Raw genomic sequence first — 24,964 nt, forward strand, 5'->3', positions numbered from 1 at the left:
TCTGTTAAGTTTCCAGAAACAACTAACTTAAAATATTCTGTTTTACTTTAAACCCATGCTGTAGCGTGGGGAAATAGCCGAGGCAACTCTTAAATTCTTTGAAGCCCAAAAGACAGAAAGTGAAAAGAGAAAAACATTAGCTCTGACCTGGCTCTGTTGAGGTGACCTTATCAACTCATCTTCCCTCTGATACTCTGTACCACATGCTGTCTTCCTGGGACAGAAGCAAGCTAAAACAGCTGGGCTTGCACAATCTGAGCAGTGGTATTTTATTAAACACCTGGTAAACAGCATCTGTTTTGACAGGCTTGACAGACATTAAACACAGAGAGCAGAGTTTCTGATTTTTTCAGCATTGAATTATTGCTACTAATTTTTATACCAATTGTCTTTTGTTAACAGTATTTTGTCCTGTTCTTGCTTCCAGGCACCATGCCATGCTGAGGTGTTCTTTCACTGGCACCAAGTGGTCTTCAGTGTTTCTTCCTGCCTGAATCTGGACAAGAAAGCAGACTGTTACTTCGTGAGATGGTGTGGTTTGAGGAGGGGGTAATATCACAGGATCCTGTTCTGCACTGACACCCCATGTGTGTACAATTTGTAGTATGTGATTAACTGGATGATGATCAGCAAAAGGATTCTCTGACTCTCCCTCAAACCAGGAACAGTGAAACTAAAGGCAGGATGTTCCTCATGTTGAGCTATACCAACTTAATCTTTCTGGGAAAAAAAGAATACCACTGATTTTCTGGCTTTTCATTGCCACACATGTTTTGTAATTGGAAGAGATTGCTCAACCAACAACTTTCTGAGTTGACTGGTGGGAAGTGGGAAGTGTGATGTGTTTCTTCCTAATCTCTGCCTGCTGGGACAAATATTATTAAAAGACCACTGTAAACTGAAACTTGTACATTTGGTGCAACTGGGATCAGGAATCTTGGTTTGGGGAGATTAGATGTGCAAACTCAAATCCCAGCACTATATAGCACTGATGAAAATACTGTGCCAATTACCAGCAATGCTTGCAATTGCAAAATAGATGTAGATAAGCTGGTCGCTCATCAAACTCAACAAAATTATAGGCTATCTACCACATTAACTATATTTTAACTGTGAAACTCTTTCCCACAAACCCATTTTAAGTCCGATAAATAGTTTGCATGGGCATTAGTTAGTTTGTAAAAAACAAATGAATTATCCAGTTATCAGGAGACCTTTACACATGTGGATTACCACCCCTGAAAACATCATTAGCATCAATTCCTGGAACTCCCAGTATCAAACTCCAACCCTCATACATATAAAATGTGCCATATATATGACTTGATTCTTTTGTTTTTCATTGATAAATCCACGTAAATCCACCATAGATCCATGTAAGTAATTAATTCTTAATTACTTTTTTATTACATTCACATTTGTTTAATCTGTTGTAAGATGAATGGGGGACCCAGCAGCGAAAACACAGAATAATCAAAACTTGAACGCACTGCTTTGCTTAAATGTGCAGGCATTGGTTTTTGTTGTTACCAATTTGATTAAAACTTTTTTTTAATGAATCCAAAACTTGATGGATTTGGCTAAAATATTTTTGATAACTTAAAATAACATTTTGCCAAATAATGGTGATAACCGGAAAGAGCATCCCCAAGCTGCAGCAAAACTAAAATACTGAAGCATTAACTATATAATGAGCAAAGTATTCTCCAGATCAACCAACTCCTCGCTGTAACTTATTGGAGTATCAGTGAGAGTTCTTGTAGATTTCACTACAAAGGGGTTGTATATTCATACTTCTATAGACATGGGAGGAGGCTGTTTTGGCCCAATGAGTGTACGCTCACTCTCAGAGCAATTGCAGATTCCTACTAATTTTTCTGTAACCTATCCACCCTACATTCCCATTAACTCCATTGAGATTCTACCACTTACCTACATACTAAGGGCAATTTATAATAGACAAATAACCTACCAACCTGGATGTCTTTGAGATATGAAAGTAAACTAGAGCATCCTAGGAAAATCCACAGGAAGAACATGCAAGGTCCATGCAGACAGCACTGGAGGTCAGGATTGAACTCAGGTCACTAGCATGGTCACAGCTCTACTAGCTGTGTCATTGTGCTGTTCCCAAATCAGCTGACTAAAGATGAAAATACAGAGAAATATGAGGAGATCTTGCATTGCAGGTGATGTTTGTAGACAGGACTTAGCAAAGGAGACCAGTGGGAAAAGAAATAGGTGGAAAAGTGTGAAGGATGAATTAGAAAGACAAATATTTTGACTTCCTTTTCACAAGTAGTTATCATTCTCTTTGAAATTGTGGGATTACTTTCTCATGATAAGTCTGAACTATCACCACAACAATCCATTCAAACCTAAAGCAGCAGTTAGAATAAGGTTTATTGGATCTGATCCTACTTGTGTTTATTGGATTAAATATGGAGAAATCTGTTTTTGAGTATTTGTTTTGAGGATGAATAATCCTGCTAAACTCTCTGGAAGTTTCTCCATGATTGATGCCAGGTTTTCACATTTTACTTACCATTACATAGGCTTTTCATAGGAAACAGAGAAAGATCCAAGAAGATCTTTCTGATGGATCTCAGATTCACCAATTCTGCACTGAAGATTTTGTATTCTCACCAAAAAGCATCTTCTTCATAATCTGTTTCCTAGACCCAATATTCATTCCTTTCCTTGGTAACAGGTAAGTAGCCCTTGCTAAAGAAAACAAGTCAAGTTATTCAGTTACTTAGGTGAGCAAATAATGAGATAACTTCTTCCTACATTAGGGGAAAAGCAACAGACTTAAGGAGCCCAGTCAGGGTCAAATCACAGAATAAGATTAAGAATATAGAGAGTGCATAGTCTAGGCTAACTGTGTTCCTGGTGTGGAACTGAGGGAGTGCTTAAAGTACATTGCTCAATTCTTCTCTTTGCCATATTCTATTACAAGCCTCCAATACTGTACAATTTTTCTCACAGAAGCAAAGGTATAAGGAATGTACTCCAAGCAAAAGCAGTCAAATCTGGGTAACGTTTGGAGAATGAGGAAATGACTTGCAATTAAGTGGCTTCTCTATTCATTCTCAAGAGTTCATAGCTCTCTTTATTTGTAATGAGATACTTGTTAAATCTTAGACACTGTTATGCAGGCAAATGCATCAGCCAATGTTGGCACAGCAAGATCCAAAAAAAATAGCAAGTGGGATGTCAATCTGATTTTAGTAATTTTAATTGACACTGTATTATTGATCATGAGAATTCTGCTCAGCAGAAAGGTGAAATGGGTTCATTAACTTTGGCCTGAACTGGCAGAGAATCATCTTTTTTTAAAATATCTCACTGGAAAGGCAAACATTGGGCAGTCTGGTGCTCACTCAGTTTCACACCAGGAGCAGAGTTAACCTGGACTACATACTCTCAAGTTGAAAAATTCAACATCCATCCATAATGGCCACAAAGTCAGCAAAATAGCTGACTGACCAGCAAGGTCATAGCAAAAAAGAGCTGCAGCACTTTTGTGTTTGAGGGGCTCTTTAACTGTTGAGAGTGAACTGTGATCACCAGAAAGGTAAACACCACTACTGTCATCCCCACACCCTTCTTCACACAACTCACAGTTGTGGGAGAATAAGGAATTGGCATGAATGTGTCACTCAACTTGGTTGAGGGTCGGAAGGTGAGATGGATCCTGGAAGGGAAAGTTGCACCCCAAAACCTATAGAATAAATAATTTAAAATCACCCATTTCAATGTTGGGATATCCTTCAATGACCATTGTTTATGCTGCTGAGTAACAGATGGTCCTGTACAAGAAATGAATTTTATAACTGGCATTGGAGCCGCATTACTTTTTGGTTGAAATGTAATCAAAAGCTTGAATAAGTAAATTGTAATAAGCTGACCTGATCAAAACCCCCCCAGAAGTCATAATGTAACATCATGGGGCTAGGGGCAGAAGCATGCCAGAGTCAAATAGTCAACGTGTGGAGAATCCATAAAAATTCTGCATCTTAGATCAGGAAACTTTAGGTGAACAGAAACGGCGATCTGGGGCTGGCAGAGCTTCAGTTATAGGTGATATATTTTCACTTGAAGCATTCTTTTTCTCCAAAGTTTATAAAATTCCAGACTCTGCTTTCCTTTATTTATAAGCTGCATGTATTAAATTGGCTTCAATCTGAAAGTATGAACAAGGCACAGCTGCCGATAATCAGTAAGTGCCCAGTTATAAAAGCGTTCAAGTATTCAATTCTAGCTGTGTTTTCATTCAAAAGTAAAGCATGGAAATTACTTGAGAGCACAAAGCAAAACATTGGGAAATGTAAAGCAAAATATTCAGTTAGCTAAAATATTCTACTATCATTGTTTTCAGATGATAAATTTCTCTCAATGAAGATGAAAATGTTCTCCATCTAAGAGAGAGAAACGAGAGGTGGTGGGAAGCCACTTCCTCTCTCTGTCGCTCTCTCTCCAGTTGACAAGCATTATGGCATATGTTCTTTCTGAATTAAAATGAAGCTGTTAAAAAGAGTTTTGTTCAGGCCTCGGGAACATACTGCAGATTTGATCCACAGTCTCAATAAGTTCTGGGATTTAGGGACTTCAGAGAGAATTCCAGGTCACTGCAGATCACAAGTCCAGCTAGTAAGTGCCCCTGACCTAGGACTAACCATCTATGACGTCCACTGGCAAAGACACACTCAATATCAGGTCCACATGTACTAAATAAAGCCTACGGGCTGAAAGGGCTTGAGGTCAGCTCACTGGAAAAGTGCTCAGGTCTGCTCAACACTTCTCAAAATGATTGAGAACTGGAGTGCATAAACCATTTTAAGTATGGAAACACAGCTGCCAATTTTAAAGCAGTAGGGTACCACAAAGGGTGAGGAGAAGAACAACCAGATGTTCTGTGATTGGGATATTGTTTGAAGTACAGATGTTAGTTTGGGCATCAGAAGTTTCTTATTCTTTGTCAAATAATGCCACTGGAATTTCTTTTACATGAGGCAGTGCATCCTGCATCAAGTGATTCATTGCCTGACACTCCAAAATCTTTCCGTCATCTAAGGCACAAATTAGGGCTGTGATGGAACACTTTCCAGTCGCCTGGATGAGTGCAGCTCCAACAGCACTCAGGAAGCTTGATGGCACCCAGGACAAAACACTGTGCTTCATTAGCAGCCTACTGCCACCTTACACATTCCTTCCTTCCATGGAAGCTAGGGAATTCAGGGAAGAGATAAGTGATGTCCTGAAAAATATTGATATCACAAAAGAGATGTTGGTAGTTTTGAGGCACATAAAGGTGGATAAATCTCTGGGGTCTGACAAAGTTAACCGTATGGAGTTGTCAGAAGCAAGACAATTTGCAGGATCCTGGCAGAGGTTCCTTCGTCATGGGTGAGGTACCAGAAGACTGGATGGTGGTTAATGTTGTGCCTTAAGAAGGGCTTCAGGGACAAGTCAGGGAACTTAACATCAGTGAGATTAACATCAGTAGTAGGTGAGTTACTGGAGGGCATTCTGAGAGTTTCCATACCAAGCTGTGATACAACCAGTCAGATGGATGAGGACAGGGCGGAAGATGTTGTCTATGTGCACTTTAGCAATGCTTTTGACAAGGTCTCACTGTAGGGTAGTTTGGAAGGTGAGATCACATGGGATCCAGAGTGAGCTAGCCAGTTGGATATAAAATTGGCTTGGTGAAAGGAGTCAGAAGATGGTAGTGGAGGAATAAGTAAGAAGCTAGAGGAATTCAGCATATCAGGCAGCATCCGTGGAGGGACAGTCAATGTTTCAGGTTGAGACCCTCTGGAAAGCTGTTGTTCAGATTATAGGCCTGTGATCCGTGGTGTGCTGTAGAGATCGATGCTGGGTCCCCTGCTGTTTGTCATATATTGCGGGCAGTGGTTAGCATAATGCTTTACAGTACCAGCAACCCGGGTTCAATTCTGGCCGCTGTCTGTAAGGAGTTTGTATGTTCTCCCTGTGTCTGCGTGGGTTTCCTCTGGGTGCTCCGGTTTCCTCCCACTTACCAAAAGACGTACGGGCTAGGAAGTCGTGGGCATGCTGTGCTGGTGCCGGAAATGTGGCGACACTTGTGGGCTGCCCCCAGAACACTCTATGCAAAAGGATGCATTTCACTGTGTGTTTTGATGTACATGTGACTAATAAAGAAATCTTAAATCTTAAAAATCTTACATATATATAAAAAATTTAAATGAGAATATAGGTGGCATGATTAGTTAGTTTGCTGATGACACCTATATTGGTGGTGTGGTGGACAGTGAAGAACATTGTCTAAAGTTACAACAGGATCTGGATCACCTGGGAAAGTGCGCAAGGGAATGCAGGTGGTAGGTGCCTGATATTGAGCACTCTCAAGAAACAATAGCACTACTCCTCCAGTAGGTTTTGGCTTAGAGCTGAAAGCCATACTCAGGTAAATCTCTAATCCCACAGGTATCCATCCTTGGATACCAACCCCATCCTCTCTTCCCTTGCACTCTTCCTACCACCACCATGGTACTACACCCTATTGCCTCTGAATCAAAACATTGCAGCCATTCCCAAATTTGTCCTTGATCCCCAATTGTCCCAGCTTCCCATTCCCTCTGATTGATGTACGTTCTCACTCCCACCCTCTCCAATCAAGGCTCTGACATTCCAGTCTTTCTAAGTCAATCTCAACGCTGGCATGTACCGAGACCTATCTTTCTGATCCAAGCAGTGTCTGGACCCTATGCTGTAATTGAGCCCCTGAGTGTTGGCTCGGTCTCTCTGCTTACCCCCAGGACTTTCTTCTAGCCCTGGAATTACCTAAAATTTCCAGTTCTGCAATATCATTGATGTGGTGGGCAAAGGAACGTTTGCCTCTAAGCCATCTGTGTACTGTCAGAACAGGAAAGACTCAACTTTGATGCACTTTCAACTTTTCCCAATTTGGCTGAGAACTTTGGAGGTTAGAACTTGTATTCAGTAGTGAGGTTGGAATTTGTGTTCAATAGGAGGTAGTAGGTTCAGAACACACGTGAGGGGTACTTTTTTTTACTGAGAGAGTGGTGGATGCCTGGAATGCGTTGCCTGATAAGGTGGTGGCGGCAAACTCATGAGGGCTTTCAAGAAAGGCTTGGATGGGCACATGAATGGGAGGAAAATAGAGGGATATGAGCATTCTGTAGGCAGGAGGGAATAGCTATGTTGGCACAACATTGTGGGCCGAAGGGCCTGTTCTGTGCTGTACTGTTCTATGTTCTATTACTGGCAGATTGTGCCCTCTACAAGATTCTCTGCACCAATCATTGAGGGCTCTTCAATTGCACTTCCTAATGCACAATATCTATCACAAGGCGATAGGCGCATGTGACTTATGGTGCCACAGTTTGCTCTGATGCACAGCTGGGGAGGGAAAAGTCCAGGTAAGCAGTAGTGGTGGGGTATTCGTTAGTGAGGGGAACAGAGAGGCATTTCTGTGGTGAGATCAAGAATCCAGAATGGTCTGTTACCTCTCTGGTACCAGTGGGGTACAGATGCATTCTGAAGGAGGGGGGGAGAACAGTCAGAGGTTGTGGTACACATTGGTACTAATGACACAGATAGAAAGAGGGTATGAGGTCCTGCAAAAGTGACCTTAGGGAGTTGGGCAGAAGAGTAAAAAGTAGAACCTCTCGGCTTGTAATCTCAGGATTATTCCCTGTGCCATGTGCTAGTGAGGGTAGAAATAGGAAGCTAGGACAGATGAAAGCATGGCTGAAGATCTGGTGCAGAAGGGAGGACTCTACGTATTTTCCTCTAGGTTAGGTGGAACCTGTACAAGAAGGATGGGTTGTACCTGAACTGGAAGGGGGCTAATATGCTTGCAGGGAGGTTTGCTCACATTACTCTGGAAAATTTAAACTAATTTGGCAGGGTGATGGGAAACATAGTAGCAGTGCAGCAGATTTCCATAACATAAGTGAGGACCGGGAGGACTGGGAGCAGATGCTTGGGGGAAAATGACAGCTGACACACGGGAGTCCTTTAAAAGAAAGTAAGAGTTCAGGGCCAGCATGTTCTGGTAAAAATGAAAGGCAGAGATGGCAAGATTAGGGAACCTTGAATGGCAAAGATATTGAAAGTTTGATCAGGAAAAAAAAGAAGCACATGACAAGTATAGACAATTGGAATTAAGAGAGTCTCTTGAGGAGTATTGTGGGGGTAAGAGAGAACTTTAAGAGAAAGATTATCAAGGCAAAAGGGGGTCATGAAATATCCTTGACAGATATAATTAAGGAGAATCCTAACATAAGGATACCAAGAGGAAGAGGGTAGCCAGGGAAAGATTTGGTCCTTTAGGGAGGGGTAGAGGGGTTACTTGGATAACATGGAGCAAGTTAGTATTAAGAAAGAGGAGGTTGTAGCGGTTGCTACTGGGGAATAAAACAAGACTCTACTCGGAGGATTGCCAAACAGAACTGGTTTATTTTCCCGCCTTGCGCGGGCCCTTTAAGGGAGAATGTTCCCACCCAAAACAACCGGCAATGACGTAAGTCCTATGTCATCAGGACTTTCCCGCGTGCGGGTTCTCCCCGTCGCTCAGAAAAACGAGGCCCGCCGCCATCTTGGGCCTCGTCGCTCCGACGCCGCACGACCCGACTGCCGAGCCGATTCGCCCGACTAGACAGTGAGTCGCCACACAACCCCCCCCAGAACCGGCGAGACAGTCCCCAAGGTCCATGGGCTGTGCCAGCTGCCGCTTAGGGGGGCGGCCTCTGCGTCGCGGCGTGGCAACCTCGACAGGCTGTTGCAGATCCAAATGGGCCGGTTTGAGGCGGTCCGCCGTGAAAACCTGTTCCCTGCCTCCAATGTCCAAAATAAAAGTGGATCCGTTATTCCGTATGACTCGGAACGGTCCCTCATATGGTCGTTGCAATGGCGCCCGAGGTGTGCCCCTGCGAACGAAAACAAACTTACAGTCCCGTAGTTCCTTGGGCTGGCAGGATGGGGCTTGACCGTGCCGTGAGGTGGGAATCGGGGCCAAGGCGCCAAGCTTCTCGCGCAGTCTTTGTAGGACTGCTGGGGGTTGTTCCCCTTGGTCCCGAAGGGCAGGTATGAAATCCCCGGGGACAACTAGTGGCGCCCCGTATACAAGCTCAGCTGATGAAGTGCGGAGGTCTTCTTTGGGGGCAGTGCGTATGCCGAGCAGGACCCAAGGCAGCTTGTCAACCCAGTTAGGACCCTTCAGGCGGGCCATCAAGGCCGATTTCAGATGGCGGTGAAAACGTTCCACCAACCCGTTTGATTGAGGGTGGTAGGCCGTGGTGGTGTGCAGCTGCGTCCCTAGCAGGTTCGCTAATGCAGCCCAGAGACTGGAAGTGAATTGGGTGCCTCTGTCTGAAGTGATGTGGGCCGAATGCCAAAACGTGAGACCCAAGTTGTGAGCAGCGCCCGGGCGCAGCAATCAGTTGTGATGTCAGCCAGGGGGGTTGCCTCAGGCCACCTCATGAACTGGTCCACGATGGTAAGGAGGTACCGGGCTCTTCTTGAAACCGGCAGAGGGCCCACGAGGTCGACATGTATGTGGTCGAACCTCCTACGGGTAGGCTCGAACTGCTGTGGTGGGACCTTGGTGTGTCGCTGGATTTTTGACGTCTGGCAGTGCGGACAAGTCCTGGCCCACTCACTGACCTGTTTGCGCAGGCCATGCCAGACAAACTTGCTGGCGACCAGTCGGACAGTAGATCTGATGGATGGGTGCGCCAACCCATGTACCGAGTCAAAAACGCGTCTCTGCCAGGCTGCAGGGACTATAGGGCGGGGCTGACCAGTCGTAACGTCGCAAAGTAGGGTCCGCTGACCTGGACCAACCAAGAAATCTCGGAGCTGCAGACCCGAGACTGCGGTTCTGTAGCTGGGCAGTTCGTCGTCGGCTTGCTGTGCGTCAGCTAGGGCCGTGTAGTCGACACGCAAGGATAGGTTGTGGATGGTTGGTCTGGAAAGTGCATCAGCAACGACATTATCCTTTCCGGAGACATGTTGGATGTCAGTTGTGAACTCGGAAATGTAGGATAAATGTCTCTGCTGACGAGCTGACCAGGGATCGGAGACTTTGGAGAAGGCAAAGGACAGAGGCTTATGATCGGTGAAAGCGGTGAAAGGCCTGCCTTCTAGAAAGTATCGGAAATGCCGGACCGCCAGATACAGCGCTAGAAGTTCCCGATCAAAAGTGCTGTACTTCAGTTCGGGCGGTCTAAGGTGCTTGCTGAAAAATGCCAAGGGTTGCCAGCGGCCTTCGAGTAGCTGTTCCAGTACCCCACCCACCGCGGTGTTGGACGCGTCTACCGTGAGGGCAGTCGGGACATCAGTCCTGGGGTGTACCAGCATCGTGGCGTCTGCCAGGGCGTCTTTGGCCTTAATGAAAGCAGCCGCAGCCTCGTCAGTCCAGGTGATGTCCTTGCCCTTACCAGCCAGCAGCGAGAACAGAGGGTGCATGATACGGGCTGCTGCAGGGATGAAACGATGGTAAAAGTTGACCATCCCAAGGAATTCCTGTAGGCCTTTGACTGTGTCGGGGCGGGCAAAATGGCGGATAGCATCCACCTTGGCGGGTAGGGGTGTTGCCCTGTCGCTGGTGATTTTGTGGCCGAGGAAATCGATAGAGTCAAGTCCGAATTGGCACTTGGACGGGTTAATCGTGAGGCCGAAATCGCGGAGGCGGGAATACAGCTGGCGGAGGTGGAAAAGGTGTTCCTGGCGGTTATGGCTGGCGATCAGTATGTCGCCCAAGTAAGTGAACACCAAGTCCAGGTCTCGGCCTACCGCGTCCATCAGCCGCTGGAAGGTCTGCACGGCATTCTTAAGGCCGAACGGCATCCGAAGGAATTCGAACAGGCCGAATGGGGTGATAATCGCAGTTTTGGGGACGTCATCCGGATGGACCAGGATTTGGTGGTATCCCCTAACGAGGTCCACTTTGGAAAAGATGCGGGCCCCGTGTAAGTTCGCTGCGAAGTCCTGGATGTGAGGGATGGGATAGCGGTCCGGGGTGGTGGCATCATTCAGCCTGCGGTAGTCACCGCAGGGCTTCCACCCTCCGGTGGCTTTGGGGACCATGTGCAGGGGGGAGACCCAGGGGCTGTCTGACCTGCGAACAATCCCCAGCTCCTCCATGTGTCGGAACTCTTCCTTTGCCAGGCGGAGCTTGTCTGGAGGTAATCGTCGTGCTTGGGCATGAAGGGGTGGCCCTGTGGTAATGATGTGGTGTCGTACCCCGTGTGTGGGCCTAGAATTTGTAAACGAAGGTGCCAAAATCGATGGGAATTCGGCTAGGAGCTTGGCGAAATCGTCGCCAGAAAGGGAAATGAAGTCCAGGCGCGGGGCTGGTGGGCTGATTTCTCCCAGGGGATAGGTCCGGAGAGTGCTAGAGTGGACTAACCGCTTCCTTCGCAGGTCGACTAACAGGTTGTGGGCCCGAAGGAAATCGGCTCCTAGGGGTGGTTGGGCGACGGTGGCAAGGGTAAAGGTCCAGGTAAAAAGGCTGCTGCCAAAGTGTAATTGAAGCGTACGGGTGCCGAAAGACCGTATCGTTGTACCGTTGGCGGCATTGAGTAGAGGACCTGGTGGCCTGTCACGAGTGTCGCGGCCTGTCGGGGGCAAAATACTGACCTCCGCTCCAGTATCAACGAGGAAACGCTGTCCAGATTTCTTGTCCTGAACGAAGAGGAGGCTCTGTCGGCGGCCAGCCGCCGTAGCCATCAGCGGCGGCTGGCCCTGGCGTTTCCCTGAAACTTGCAGGGTGGGTGGCATCAACGGGCCTCCGCACCCCACCTCTGATGGTAGAAGCACAGCTGGTCACCCGTGTCGTCGTCTGCGTTCCTGGGGCGTGGCTGCTCGGTTGCTGGGGCCGGGCGAGGCGGGCGTTGGGCTCGCGGCCTGGTGATTTGACTGACGGACGAACCGCTCTCGCGCTTGGCCCTCCACAGGACATCTGCCCAGGCGGCCACCTCACAGGGGTTGCTGAAGTCGGCGTCAGCTAACAACAAGTGGATGTCATCGGGGAGCTGTTCGAGGAAGGCCTGTTCGAACATCAGGCATGGCTTGTGTCCCTCGGCCAATGCCAGCATCTCATTCATTAGGGCGGATGGGGACCTGTCCCCCAGGCCATCCAGATGAAGCAGGCGGGCGGCGCGCTCACGACGGGAGAGGCCGAAGGTCCGGATCAAAAGGTCTTTGAAAGCCGGGTACTTATCTTCCTCCGGAGGCGACTGGATGAAGTCTCCAACCTGGACGGCTGTCTCCTGGTCCAGAGAGCTAACCACATGGTAGTACTTCGTGGAGTTGGAGGTGATCTGCCGAAGGTGGAATTGTGCTTCGGCCTGGTCAAACCAGACGCTGGGCCGAAGTGTCCAAAAAGTGGGCAGCTTGAGGGCCACTGCGTTGGCTGCTGCGCTGTCATCCACTTCGCGGGTCCAAAAGCCGTTTGGACCGTCGGGGTCACCAATGTAGCGGTTGCTACCGTGGAATAAAACAAGACTCTACTCGGAGGATTGCCAAACAGAACTGGTTTATTTTCCCGCCTTGCGCGGGCCCTTTAAGGGAGAATGTTCCCGCCCAAAACAACCGGCAATGATGTAAGTCCTACGTCATCAGGACTTTCCCGCGCGTGGGTTCCCCCCGTCGCTCGGAAAGATGAGGCCCGCCGCCATCTTGGGCCTCGTCGCTCCGACGCCGCACGACCCGACTGCCGAGCCAGTTCGCCCGACTAGACGGTGAGTCGCCACAAGGTGTTAGATGTCATGGGATACATATGGGTTGATAAATTCCCAGAGCTGATGAGATCCATAACAGGTTGCTATGAGAAGCAAGGGAGGAGATAGATGAGGCCTTGACGGAAATCTATGAATCCTCTTTAACCATAGGTAAGTTTCCAGATGACTGGAGGATAGCTAATATTGTTCCTTTATTTCAGAAGGGCAGCAGGGAAAAGTCATGTGACTACAGGCCCGTGAGGCTTATGCCCGAGGTAGAGAAATTACTGGAGTAAGGCATTTGACAAGGTCCTACATGGTAAACTGGTCCAGAAGATCAAGACACAAGGGATCCAAGGTGAGCTGGTTAATTGGATCCAAAGTCGGATTGGTGACAGGAGACAGAGGAAGGTGATGGAAGGGTACTTTTCTGCTTGAAAGTCTGTGACCAGTGGTTTACTGTAAGGATCAGTGTTGGGACCCTTGTTGTTTGTGAATATGGATGTGAATGTTGAAGTTATGATTAGTAAACTTGCAGATGACACAAAGGTTGCTGGTGTTGTGGATAACAAAGAAAATTGTCTATGGCTACAGCAGTATATATTCAGACACAAAGTGTTGGCTGATGGAACTCAATCCCAGGATGCATTTTGGGAAGTCAGATAGGGGTAGGACAAACACAGTGGTTGGGTGCTAAGGAATGTTGATCAACAGAGCAATCTTGGGGTTCAAGTCCACAGGTTCCTGAACCGGCAACACAGGTAGATAAGATGGTGAAGAAGGCATATTGCATGCTTGCCTTCATAGGTCAGGGCATAGAATACAAAAGTTGGGATGTAATATTGTAACTTTACAAAATATTACTTAGGCTGCACTTGGAGTATTGTGTGCAATTCTGATCAGATGTATCTAATACAGCATGGATATCGTTGCCCTGGAGAGATTGCAGAGGAGATTCACCAGGATGTTGCCTGGATTGAGGGACTTTAATTATGGGGAGAGATTGGGTAGGCTGGGCTTGTCTTCTCTGCAGTAAAGGAGGTTGAGGAATGACCTGACAGAAGTATATAAAATTATAAGAGGAATATCAAATAGGGTTGATAGTCAGAATCTGTTTTTCATGGTAATGTTTTTTTTTATTACACAGAGAGTGATTGATATCTGGAACTCACTGCCAGAGGAGGTGGTGGAATCAAATACAATTATTATGTTTAAGAAAATTTTAGATAGGCAATTAAATAGGCAATGCATCAAAGGATACGGACATAATGCAGGTAAATGGGATTATTGTAGAAGGACAAAAAAGTCTGAATGGTCTGAATTGTGTGCAGTTCTGGTCACCTAACTATAGGAAGGATATCAGTAAGATTGAAAGAGTGCAGAGAAGATTTATTAGAATATTGCCGGGTCTTCAGGAGTTGAGTTACAGGGAAAGATTGAACAGGTTAGGACTTTACTCCTTGGAGCATCGAAGAATGAGGGGAGATCTGATAGAGGTTTACAAAATTATGAGGGGTATAGACAGAGTAAATGCGAGCAGGCTCTTTCCACCTAGATTAGGAGAGATAAGTACGAGAGGACATGGCTTTAGGGAGAAAGGGGAAAGGTTTAGGGGGAACATCAGGGGGAAATTCTTCACTCAGAGAGTGGTGGGAGTGTGGAATGAGCTGCCATCTGACGTAAATGTGGGCTCACTCTTAAGTTTTAAGAATAAATTGGATAGATACATGGACAGGAGAGGTCTGGAGGGTTACAGACTGGGTGCAGGTGAATGGGACTAGCGGAATAAAGTTTTGGCACAGACTAGAAGGGCTGAATAGCCTGTTTTCTGTGCCGTAGTGTTCTATGGTTCTATGGCTCTATGTTCATGATGGACCGAAGGGCTCATTTCTGTGCCATACATCTCTATGACCATTATCATTTGCAGACTGCCGTCCAAATCACGCACTGCCCTCACTTGGAAATATATCGTTGTTCCTCTATCCTTGCTGTGTTTGTGTTTAAAATTTTTAACTTTCTTCCTAACCATAGTGGTAATTTCATGATTCCAACTGCAGTGACTCAAGAAAGTGACGCGCATTGCCTTCTCAAAAACAGCTAAGGAGTTGCGCAATAAATGTAGACTTTGCCATTGGCAACTACATCTTTGAAATTAATAACAAAACAAAGTAATATCCATTTGCATTTAAATTATTTATCTTTAGAATTATTTTCCCAAAAGGGCTATGGATTCTCATTTGCTGAGTACATTCATATCAGAGATTAATAGGTTTTTTATCGGCTAGTAAATGCATCAAGAATCATGGCATTAGGGGAGGAAATTGGTGCTTCAGTAAAAATCTGCTGCTGTCTTACTGAATGGCAGAACACGTGCGAGTGGCCAATTGGTCTACTCCTCTGGAGCAGGATTACTGGTGCGTTTACAGGACTTCACTGGACACAGCAGCTTTGGGATTGACTCCACAAGAGAAGGCTAAGATTACATAGAACACTACAGCACAGTACAGGCCCTTCACCCCACAATGTTGTGCTGACATTTTATGCTGCTCTAAGATCTATCTAACCCTTCCCTCCCACATCGCCCCCCATTTCTCTGTCATTCATATATGTATCTAAGAGTCTCTTAAATACCCCTAATGTATCTACCCCCACAAATTCTGCAGGCAGTGCATTCCATGCACCCACCACTCTCTGTGTAAAAAACTTACCCTCCTCCAATCACCTTAAAATTATGTCCCCTCGTGTTAGCCATTGTCGCCCTGGGAAAAAGTCTCTGACTGTCCACTCGATCTATGCCTTTTATCATCTTGTACACCTCTATCAAGTCACCGCTCATCCTCCTTCTCTCCAAAGAGAAAAGCCCTAACTCACTCAACCTATCTTCATAAAACATGCTCTCCAATCCAGGCAACGTCCTCGTAAATCTCCTCTGCACCCTCTCTAAAGCTTCCACATCCTATGCTTCCCCAAATGCCCATAAATCTTATCTCTAAGAATCTTCTCCAGTAATTTGCCCACCACTGAAGTAAGACTCACTGGCCTGTAATTCCCAGGGTTATTCCTACTCCCTTTCTTAAACAAAGGAACGATATTTGCCACCCTCCAATCATCTGGCACTACTCCCGTGGCCAGTGAGGATGCAAAGATCATCGCCAAAGGCGCAGCAATCTCTTCCCTCGCTTCCCGCAATAACCTTGGATATATCCTATCCGGTCCCGGTGACTTAGCTATCCTAATGTTTTTCAAAAATTCCAGCACATCCTCTTCCCTCACATCGACATGCCCCAGCATATTAGCCTGTCATACACCATCCTCACAAACGTCAAGGTCTCTCACTCTCTGGTGAATACTGAGGCAAAGTATTCATTAAGGACCTCCCCTACCTCTTCCGACTCCAGGCACATGTTTCCTCTCTTATCCCTGATTGGTCCTCCCCTCACTCCAGTTATCCTCCTATTCTTCACATACGTGTAGAACGCCTTGGGATTTTCCTTAATTCTACTCGCCAAGGCCTTCTCATGTCCCCTCTAGCTCTCCTAAGTGCATTCTTAAGCTCCCTCCTGGCTACCTTGTAACTCTCCAGGGCCCTGTCTAATCCTTCTTTTCTAAACCTTAGTTGAACTTCTTTCTTCCTCTTGACAAGATATTGTATGTCTCTTGTCAACCGTGGTTCCTTCACTCTACTATCCTTACCCTGCCTCAACGGAACAAACCTATCCAGAACCCCATGCAAGTATTCCTTAAACAACCTCCACATTTCCACTGTGCACTTTCCCAAGAACATCTGTTCCCAATTTACACTCCCAAGTTCCTGCCTAATAGCATCATAATTTCCCCTCCCCCAGTTAAATACTTTCCCATATCGTCTGCTCCTATCCCTCTCCAAGGCTATGGTAAAGGTCAAGGAGCTATGGTCACTATCTCCAAAATGCTTCCCACTGAGAGATCGGAAACCTGATCAGGCTCATTACCTCGCGCCAGGTCCAGTATGGCCTCTCTAGTCGGTCTGTCCACGCACTGTGTCAGGAATCCTTCCTGTACGCACCTAACAAACTCCGTCCCATCTATCCCCTTTACAGTAAGGAGGTGCTAATCAATATTAGGGAAGTTGAAATCACCCATGATAACAACCCTGTTATTCTTGCACCTCTCCAAAATCTGCCTCCCGATCTGCTCCTCAGCATCTCTGCTGCTACTAGGGGGCCTGTAGAATACTCCCAATAGAGTGATCGCTCCCTTTCTGTTTCTGACTTCCACCCACACTGACTCAGTGGACGTCCACCCTTTAGTGCTGGTTTATAAAGGATCTTTGATATGTAGTATAAGATATAACTTCTTTGTCTAGTTCGTGGTCAATGAAAATGGTTTCATCCATCACAAATCAGACAAGAAAGGGTAGAGAGATGAGAAAACAAAATTCTTCACACACATTTGTCAGAGCATGAAACTGGTTTCAGAAGTTGATGTTGAAATGATTACATTTTTCAAGCAACAATTGGATGAACAGTTGATACAGGGCTCAAGAGAGAGCAGGCACTGGGATTAGTTTTGGAATGATCAGTCAAAGAATTGGCACAAGAATGAGTTAAAAGGCATTTCTCTGCACTGGTTCTAATGAAGAACTTCCTCAGCAACAATATAGCTCTGGGTTTTTGGCACATGTATGCAGGGATAGAAAGCTGAGCAATTGAGCAAGGAGTCATTTCTCCAGAACATCATCTTGTGCTGATTTTGTTTTACCAGGTGTTAGAGCAGATATTGTGCTTGTTATTGAAAACAATGTTAGATAAAACTAACATCAGCATGTTATCAGCATTCAAAGTTACTGAGGGCTGGCATACTATGCTGTAATGTTTAAAAAACCCTGCAGGAATGAATTTGTTGAAGAGCAATTGATTCATTCTTCACTCTGGGGAATTTTATACTTTGTCTGGAATCAACTGGAGCCATGTGCCTAGCCACACAACAATACCAACAACAGCTTGCATTTATATAGCACCTTTAACACAGTAAAACATTCTTAGTCACTTCACAGGAGATATCAAAATTAGGGAAATACTCATGGTCAAAAATATATAAACAGAATGATCTGTGGGATACCACCCACATGAAGTGTTGACACCAACATTGCTAGATGCCACTGGAAGAGTGGTTGAACTAAGCTATCTCAAATCTGAACCTGGCATGGAAGAACTGAATAAAACCTTAATATCCTTGTGGATAACAAGCACCAGGCAGGGATGGTAACCAGGCCAAAGTTATCAATGTGGACAAGAGGTGTCACCGTCAGAGGTACTTGAATTATTTCTTCTATGGTGGAGCAAAGGCTCAGTGCCACAAGTCATGTGAGATGCCAACACCAAAGCAAGAGGAGTCACACACAGCTCTATGCACTTTCTCCATACCAAACATCATAGAAACGTAGTTTACTGAAATGCTATTAAATACAGACAGTGGCAAAGTCTCAGTCTGGGTTTATAGGAAAAGGTCAACAGAAGACATGATATTTTCATAAATTAGCCCCAGGAGAAATGTAGAGAACACAAAGGAAAACACCATAGCTCACTATTATTGACCTAACAAAGACAATTGACCCAGTCAAAAGAGAAGACCTCTTTATGATTCTACAAAAGACTAGACATCCCCTGAGATGACTGAATATTATCACTGCCATTCACTCAACACATAGAGAATGATGCAGCACAATAGATCAATGTCAAGGTCCCTCAAGGTCCAAAGCAGGGTGAACAAAGTTAAGTGCCTGGAGAGAGCCCAACATATTTTTCTCCTTTCTCTCTGACATGTTTTCACCAATGCAACCAAAGGTACATATCTCTACATGGGAAGATGTACTACCTGGTTTGTTGCAAGAGCAAATAAAAATCCTCCACATCCTTGTTAAGGATATGTTTTATGGAAGTTTTTACTGCATAATGAGAGTGATGTCCAAACCCTCAATGACAGGTTCTTGTTGGCATGCAGTAAATATGGGTTTGCCATAAATCTGAAGAAAACACATATTCTTGGACAGAACACAGAATTCTCTCAAAATAAATGTGATGACTATGCTCTAGATTTTGCAAAGGTTCACCAACCTTAGCTTAACCACCATTGCCAACTTCTCACTTTACACCAAGATCAACTCAAGCATTGTGAAGATGCAATGTTTTAAAAAAGTTAATCAAAACATTTGGAAGAAGCAAGAGCTAATATTAACATGATAATGCAAGTCTGTACTTTGTATACTCTGCTCTAAGGAACTGAATCATGGATAGCTTACAAAAAGCAAGAGAGAAAGATCAACTGCTTCCAAGTGCCTTGCCAAGGCTGAATCCTAACTGGTATGACCACAGTGACAAAAATTGAAATCCAAAGCTTAAGAAAAACTCCATTTTCTGGAAATCTGAAATAAAACCAGAAAATATTGGAAATACTCAGCAGATCATGCAGCATCTGTGGAGAGAGAAATGGTATTAATGTTTCAGGTCAATAACCTGAAGAAGGGAATGGACAAGGATCATTGACCTGGAATGTTAACTCTAATTCTCTCTCCACAGATGTTGCCTGACCAGAGTATGTCCAGCATTTCCTACTTTTGTGACAAATACTGAAATTCTGGAGGGTGCCCAACAACCCAGCATTATTACCACATTGAACCCATGTCACCTGAGATGGTTGGGACAATCATTAGATTGGGCAGTGACTGAATCTCTAATGACATGCAAGGGTGTTTCATCTGAGAAGAAGCATATTGGCAGACCACAACTAGAATCCCAAGAGACATGAAAAGTTCAGGATTAACCAAAGAAACACGAGATGAAACAACCAGATGGTGGCAAAGTAATTCACAAAATGAAGAGGAACATGCCCAACAGGGAGAGGCAAAATATTTTATAAGAATCAGCCTTCTCAGGAAGATGTGCAAAGGTTTATTGACAGCAATTGTAAGAATTAGTCACAAAAAACACAATATAGCCATGAATATTGGCATTGCAAGACCAATAATAGAAAATTCTGCTGATAAGTTAGACAGTTGGAGCCCCATTTAGAAATCATTTAAGCTAAAGTGAATTTTTTTATTATGTTGGAATGGTATATCTTTATTCAGATATATAAGTGAGTCATGTGGCATAAACACCTGTGGCATTTAGTCTTCAATCTGAAGTTCATAGTGTCTACCAGAGCTTATTTAATGCAGTTTTTTTTATCAAGTCTGCCATTGTGCTTCACAGACCATCTTTCAATACACTGCAGCTATTATTGTTTTCATTATTTAAACATAATAAATTAATGGCTTTAACTAACTATATTTGGGGACAACATTCCTAATTTTTATCACTTGCCCCTTTTAAACAAGAACAGTGGTTAGGATCAGCCTCCTAAAATAGGAACCAGTCTCAGTTTTAACCTGAGGATAGTAAACTATTGGAATTCTCGGTCTAAAAACAAAATAACACTCGATGAAAAGCAAAAATAAAACCCTGCAGAGGCTGGAGATCTGTGATTAAAAAACAGAAAATGCTGCAAACATTCTGCAAGTCAGGTAGCGCCTGTGGAGAGAGGAGCAGAGATAACATTTCAGGTCATTTCCAGCATTCCCTGTTTTTAGTACATTCATCATTTGTCTCTGTGCTACTGATGTTGGTGGATAGCCTAACTCTAAAATAAAAGAACAATTCTAAGTAATAGTTAATTGTGCAAATGCTGACCTGTAGCTCTTTAAAGGTTTGTAATCCATTCTTATTTCAAGTTCACCAAAAATATTGTTATGATTAATGAAAAAGCATGCTTGCAACAGCTGCACTGTAATGATGAATGTTGGGAGAGACTCACTGCACATGCTCAGATTGTGACATGCTGGTAGGTTGGGGAAAGATTGAGGCCTCTGACTAAAAGTATCAATGAAGGCCACGATACATCATTTTATTGATGATTAGCAATATTATTTGTGAAATATTTAATGTTGAATATTTTTATTTTGCTAGAAATGTTCTAAAAGCTTGCTAGATTTTGAGAGAAAGGAAAAGAGAAATTAAAATTTATAGTTTTTGTCTTTATAAATGATAGATTTTCAATTCTTCAATTGATGAATGTAAGTTTCTGGTGGTTAAAGTGGCATTTCAGTTCAAATTAAAAATACTGTGATTGCTGGAAACCTGAAATAAAAAGAAAACTGGCAATACTCACCAGGTCAGTCAGCACCTGAGAAGAGAGAAACAGAGCCAGTCTTTCAGGTTTTTTGTGTCCCACATTTGCTGCCAAGCCAATGGAGTATTTCCTGCTTTTATTTGATTATTTCTTTTGATGCAGCAGCTTCTGATTCCATGTATTGATGATCTTTACCCCCATCTGCATAGGTCAAAGTAACAAAAACTTTTCCTGTTTTACTGGGTCAGATTGAGCTGGATTTGGGCATGGACTCTATCTGCACTTACCTGGGCTAGATGCAGAGGACTGATCCAACTAACCCTCTACTTCTAGGGGAGGCCTGGCCAGGACCTAGGAGCCAGTAGGCCTCAGGTGAGCCACTGCTGAAGCCCGGCCCTTGGCTAACATTTACAAGGAGGCAAAGTTGGGAAAATAGTTTTGCCTCATGTCACAACCTGTGATTCTTTCTTAATGACTCTGATATATTCTAAAAAATATAAATTAGAAAATAATTCCTGAAAGCATTCATAAATATTTGAAATTATTAAACTTGGATGAGGAAAAAGCTAAACAACTTACATTTCCTTGTAATCTGTAGGTTGGGAATCCCCAGTCAAATGAATGGAAATTCCCACTGCATGCCAGGTCTGGGTGGAGTAGGATTGGAGAGATGGATAGTCCAGTGTGATGCTGGGGAATTCCAGCATGATGAGATCCACCATTGTATGCCATGTAGAATTCAGCAATGGAGCAGAAAGAGTCTGTGCTGGCATCTGTCACTCTGCATGACCTGGACTTGCAGTGGGCCCATCCCAAGCCTGGTACTTGCTTCATGGACAAAGGCCAAACACTAGCTGTTCCCTCGGAGGCCACTGCCCTTAACTTTCACAATTCAGGGGCAGAAAAGGTTGTTGTCAGGAATTGTGTCACTAAGGCACAATGACAAAGTCTGACATTAACATGTGATGTTGGAGGTCTAATAAGTAGGAAAGAAATGTACAGGAGCAGCAACTTTTTAAAGTGTAGGTAAAGATGGATGCATGCAAATTTGTAAGAATTCATGCAAAAAATGAGGTTTGGTAGAGTGATTACTATTCTGATTAATGATCAGCTAAATCATGACTCTTATTGATCTAATAGTTATGAAGAAATGGTGTACACATCAGAACAAACTTTGGTCAGATGGTTGCTCATCTTTACCCAGTGTTCCAAGGTTACTGAAACATTCAGCATATAGAAGATTATGGAGAACTGCAGAGTTACAAGGTTTGTAGTAGATATTCACATCATGCAGGACTGTATGTACAGACTCTGAGAACTTTATAGTTAGAGAGCTGGAAATTTCTCTGCACTGCTATTTTGGCATTAAAGCAGCATTGGCAATCTCCCTAATGCCATTTCAATAAGCTCTTGGGGGGAAAAAAATCAGGAAATTTATTTATGCTAGTTCCAAAATATTGTTCCCTGAAATACTGCTACTGGGTTTCAGGGAGAGCAGGCATTGTGGGGTTGAATTTCCCACATTTGTGGCACCTTTCTCCGATCTCAGCATGTAACCCTGAATGGATCACATCATAATACAACCAGAACTCTTTTAGCAACAGGTATTCTTAAACATATGAAAATTCTATGCATGAATTTTCACCATAATGCCATTGCCTCTTTAGTTCTTTACCCAGAGACAGCCCACTAATGATCTCCCTTTGTATTGTTATGAGCCCATAAACAGCCTTTTCCTTTTGCATCATGTGGTTTGTTTTTTTGGTTAGCAATGATTTTTATGGTGTTCCCATTCAGCAGAATCAGAACCAAAGTAAGCTGATTTTGTGGAAAATGTGCTACATTGAATATTCAAATAATTGTGAACTTGGGGGCTTTTTCAAAAATCAAACTGAAATTGAAGTCAATAAGTGGTAATCAGAGCAGTTGGAGAGATTGCAATAAAAAATGTATTTGCACATGGAAGGAATCATATGATAAAACAATACAGAACATGCAGCTGGAGAGAAATGAGTGGCAATAAACTCACAGAACAGAAGCTGAGGTCAGGTGTGTGTGCTGTAAATGCTTTAAGTTATGTGTGGCCTGTAAACCACAGGTACTAAACCCCAGGCATGATTCACTTTAATGGCTTCTTACTGCAGCTTTTTTCCTGTGTGCTGCAGGTAAAATTGAAATAAAAAGAGCATTGCCTCTAAATATTCAGATACATGCTGACTTTCTACATGCCCGCGATAAGAAGCTGAACCAGCTTTCGGCTGATAGAGAAGGTCCTTGCATTAATAGAAACGTAAAGTGTATTTCTGGACTAATTCTTGTTTACAAATTGCTCATGAAAAGAATTTACTCACGTCTTTTTCCTTGCCTGGTTCTTTCTTTCTGTTTTATTTTGTCTTTCCCACAATGTTGCATGGCTGTGGGTGGATGGTAGCTGCAGGGAGTGAGTATCTGGATGTAATGCTCCAGGTGTCGTGAGAGTGATATGGGCTCTTGGGCTAGTTGTTATTTTTTGCTGTTCATCCATTTTGATGTGAAGTTAGAGAGTGATAACATTAAATCTGCCCTACCGCAGACATTCCCTTACTTCTCTTCACCTCTCCCTTCCCTGCAACTTAAAACATTTTTGATTTCTACTGTTTCCTACTTGAGAATGGTTTGTTATTGTCACATGTACCATGATACAGTGAAGAGCTTTTGTTTGTGTGCCATCCATACAGATCATTCCATACATCAAGGTTTTACAAAAAAAAAATCAGAATGCAGATGAAAGGTCATCAACCTTTATGGTTCTCTCTCGACAGATGCTGCCTGACCTGATGAGTATTTTATCTTTATTTCAGCTATCCAGCATCTAGTCTTTTTTTTTGCTTTCCATTTATTTATTTGTATTATGTGTTGTACTTACAGTAACCATAAGGTTGGCCCAACTACATCAAATGCAATGTTTTGTTTTGGTCAGTAAGTACTTTGAGCAAAATTATCACGTTCATTAGTTTTAGTTTACAAGAGGTGGCTTGAATGAAATAGCTCTCATCCTATTTGAATGAATGAATCATTCATATCCCAATGCAGGATTCACTATTTGCCAGTTATTTTCTCCCTCTATTTTTTCAGCGTAAGTTGTTAATTTAATGGCATTGCTCTTTTTTTTAACATTTCTAATGTCCTCCTGGTTACCACAGCATGGTGAATCAGATCTCAAAACATTTGCCTGAAGAATGTGAAACTTTTAGGCTTCTCTTCATTAGAAACGGCCAGACAGATGAGAAGTGTTACTGGTGCCAGAGGAAAGGAATAAAACAATTCAAATCCAAATATCCATGGCTCATTTTTGGAACAGTTTTCCTGAATCCTATCCATTGATTAATATTGACAAAAGAGGTACAAGACCATTCTCACATGCAGAGAGTATTCCCTTGGTTTTGAGCTGACAATATATCCCTTTGACATCAAAAGAGACAGGAAGTTCAGATTATGAAAAGCACGTGCATTCAATGAGCGAAGGAAGTATTGACTTTATCAAGGGTGTGCACTCAGCACAGAAGGAAGCCCAGAGTATTGTATTCATGTGTTAGTGATCTTTGAGAAAGATTATGAAAAATGGCCATTCACTTTCTGTAACTAGGACATTAATCACGGGTTGTGTAACTATGACAGGTACAAAAATAAAACATTCATCACAAATGCTCCATGGTATATCTGTGTACAATTAATCAAATTTACCGTTAAATTTACCAAGGTATGTACAGCATAGAAATGAGAGTTTAGGACAGAAAGGGATAAATATATTTCGGATCTTTTCATGGAAGGAGCCAAGGATGTAAATAGTTCACAGAAAAATATGTATTGTGGGAAGGGACACCAATTAATGCTGTGGTTCTGGTCTCCTAAGGTGAAATGCAGTGATCTATTTTGTCTGCTTTATAATGATTGTCTTCGGGAACAGTTTTTTGGTCCATTTGCAAACTAATAACTTGCATTAGAATGTACTTGCACTTGTAATGTGCATGTCTGAGTGACAGGCAGGCTCACAGCTTGAGGGGCATAGTCCTTGGGATTTTTGAAGACAAACTTAACAGGCT

At 43.7% G+C, this 24,964-nt stretch overlaps 1 long non-coding RNA gene across 1 annotated transcript; it reads right to left on the reverse strand.

The window, feature by feature from the left end:
* Positions 1 to 318: 318 nt before the first annotated feature.
* LOC127569870 (uncharacterized) lies at positions 319 to 21,613 on the reverse strand. Its single transcript, XR_007956255.1, has 3 exons — positions 21,462 to 21,613; positions 2,546 to 2,724; positions 319 to 496 (listed from the first exon to the last, which is right to left on the reverse strand). It is a non-coding gene; the product is annotated as an uncharacterized LOC127569870 (long non-coding RNA).
* Positions 21,614 to 24,964: the final 3,351 nt, after the last annotated feature.

This window comes from Pristis pectinata, chromosome 4, assembly GCF_009764475.1.
Source record: "Pristis pectinata isolate sPriPec2 chromosome 4, sPriPec2.1.pri, whole genome shotgun sequence".
Classification (NCBI taxonomy): domain Eukaryota; kingdom Metazoa; phylum Chordata; class Chondrichthyes; order Rhinopristiformes; family Pristidae; genus Pristis; species Pristis pectinata.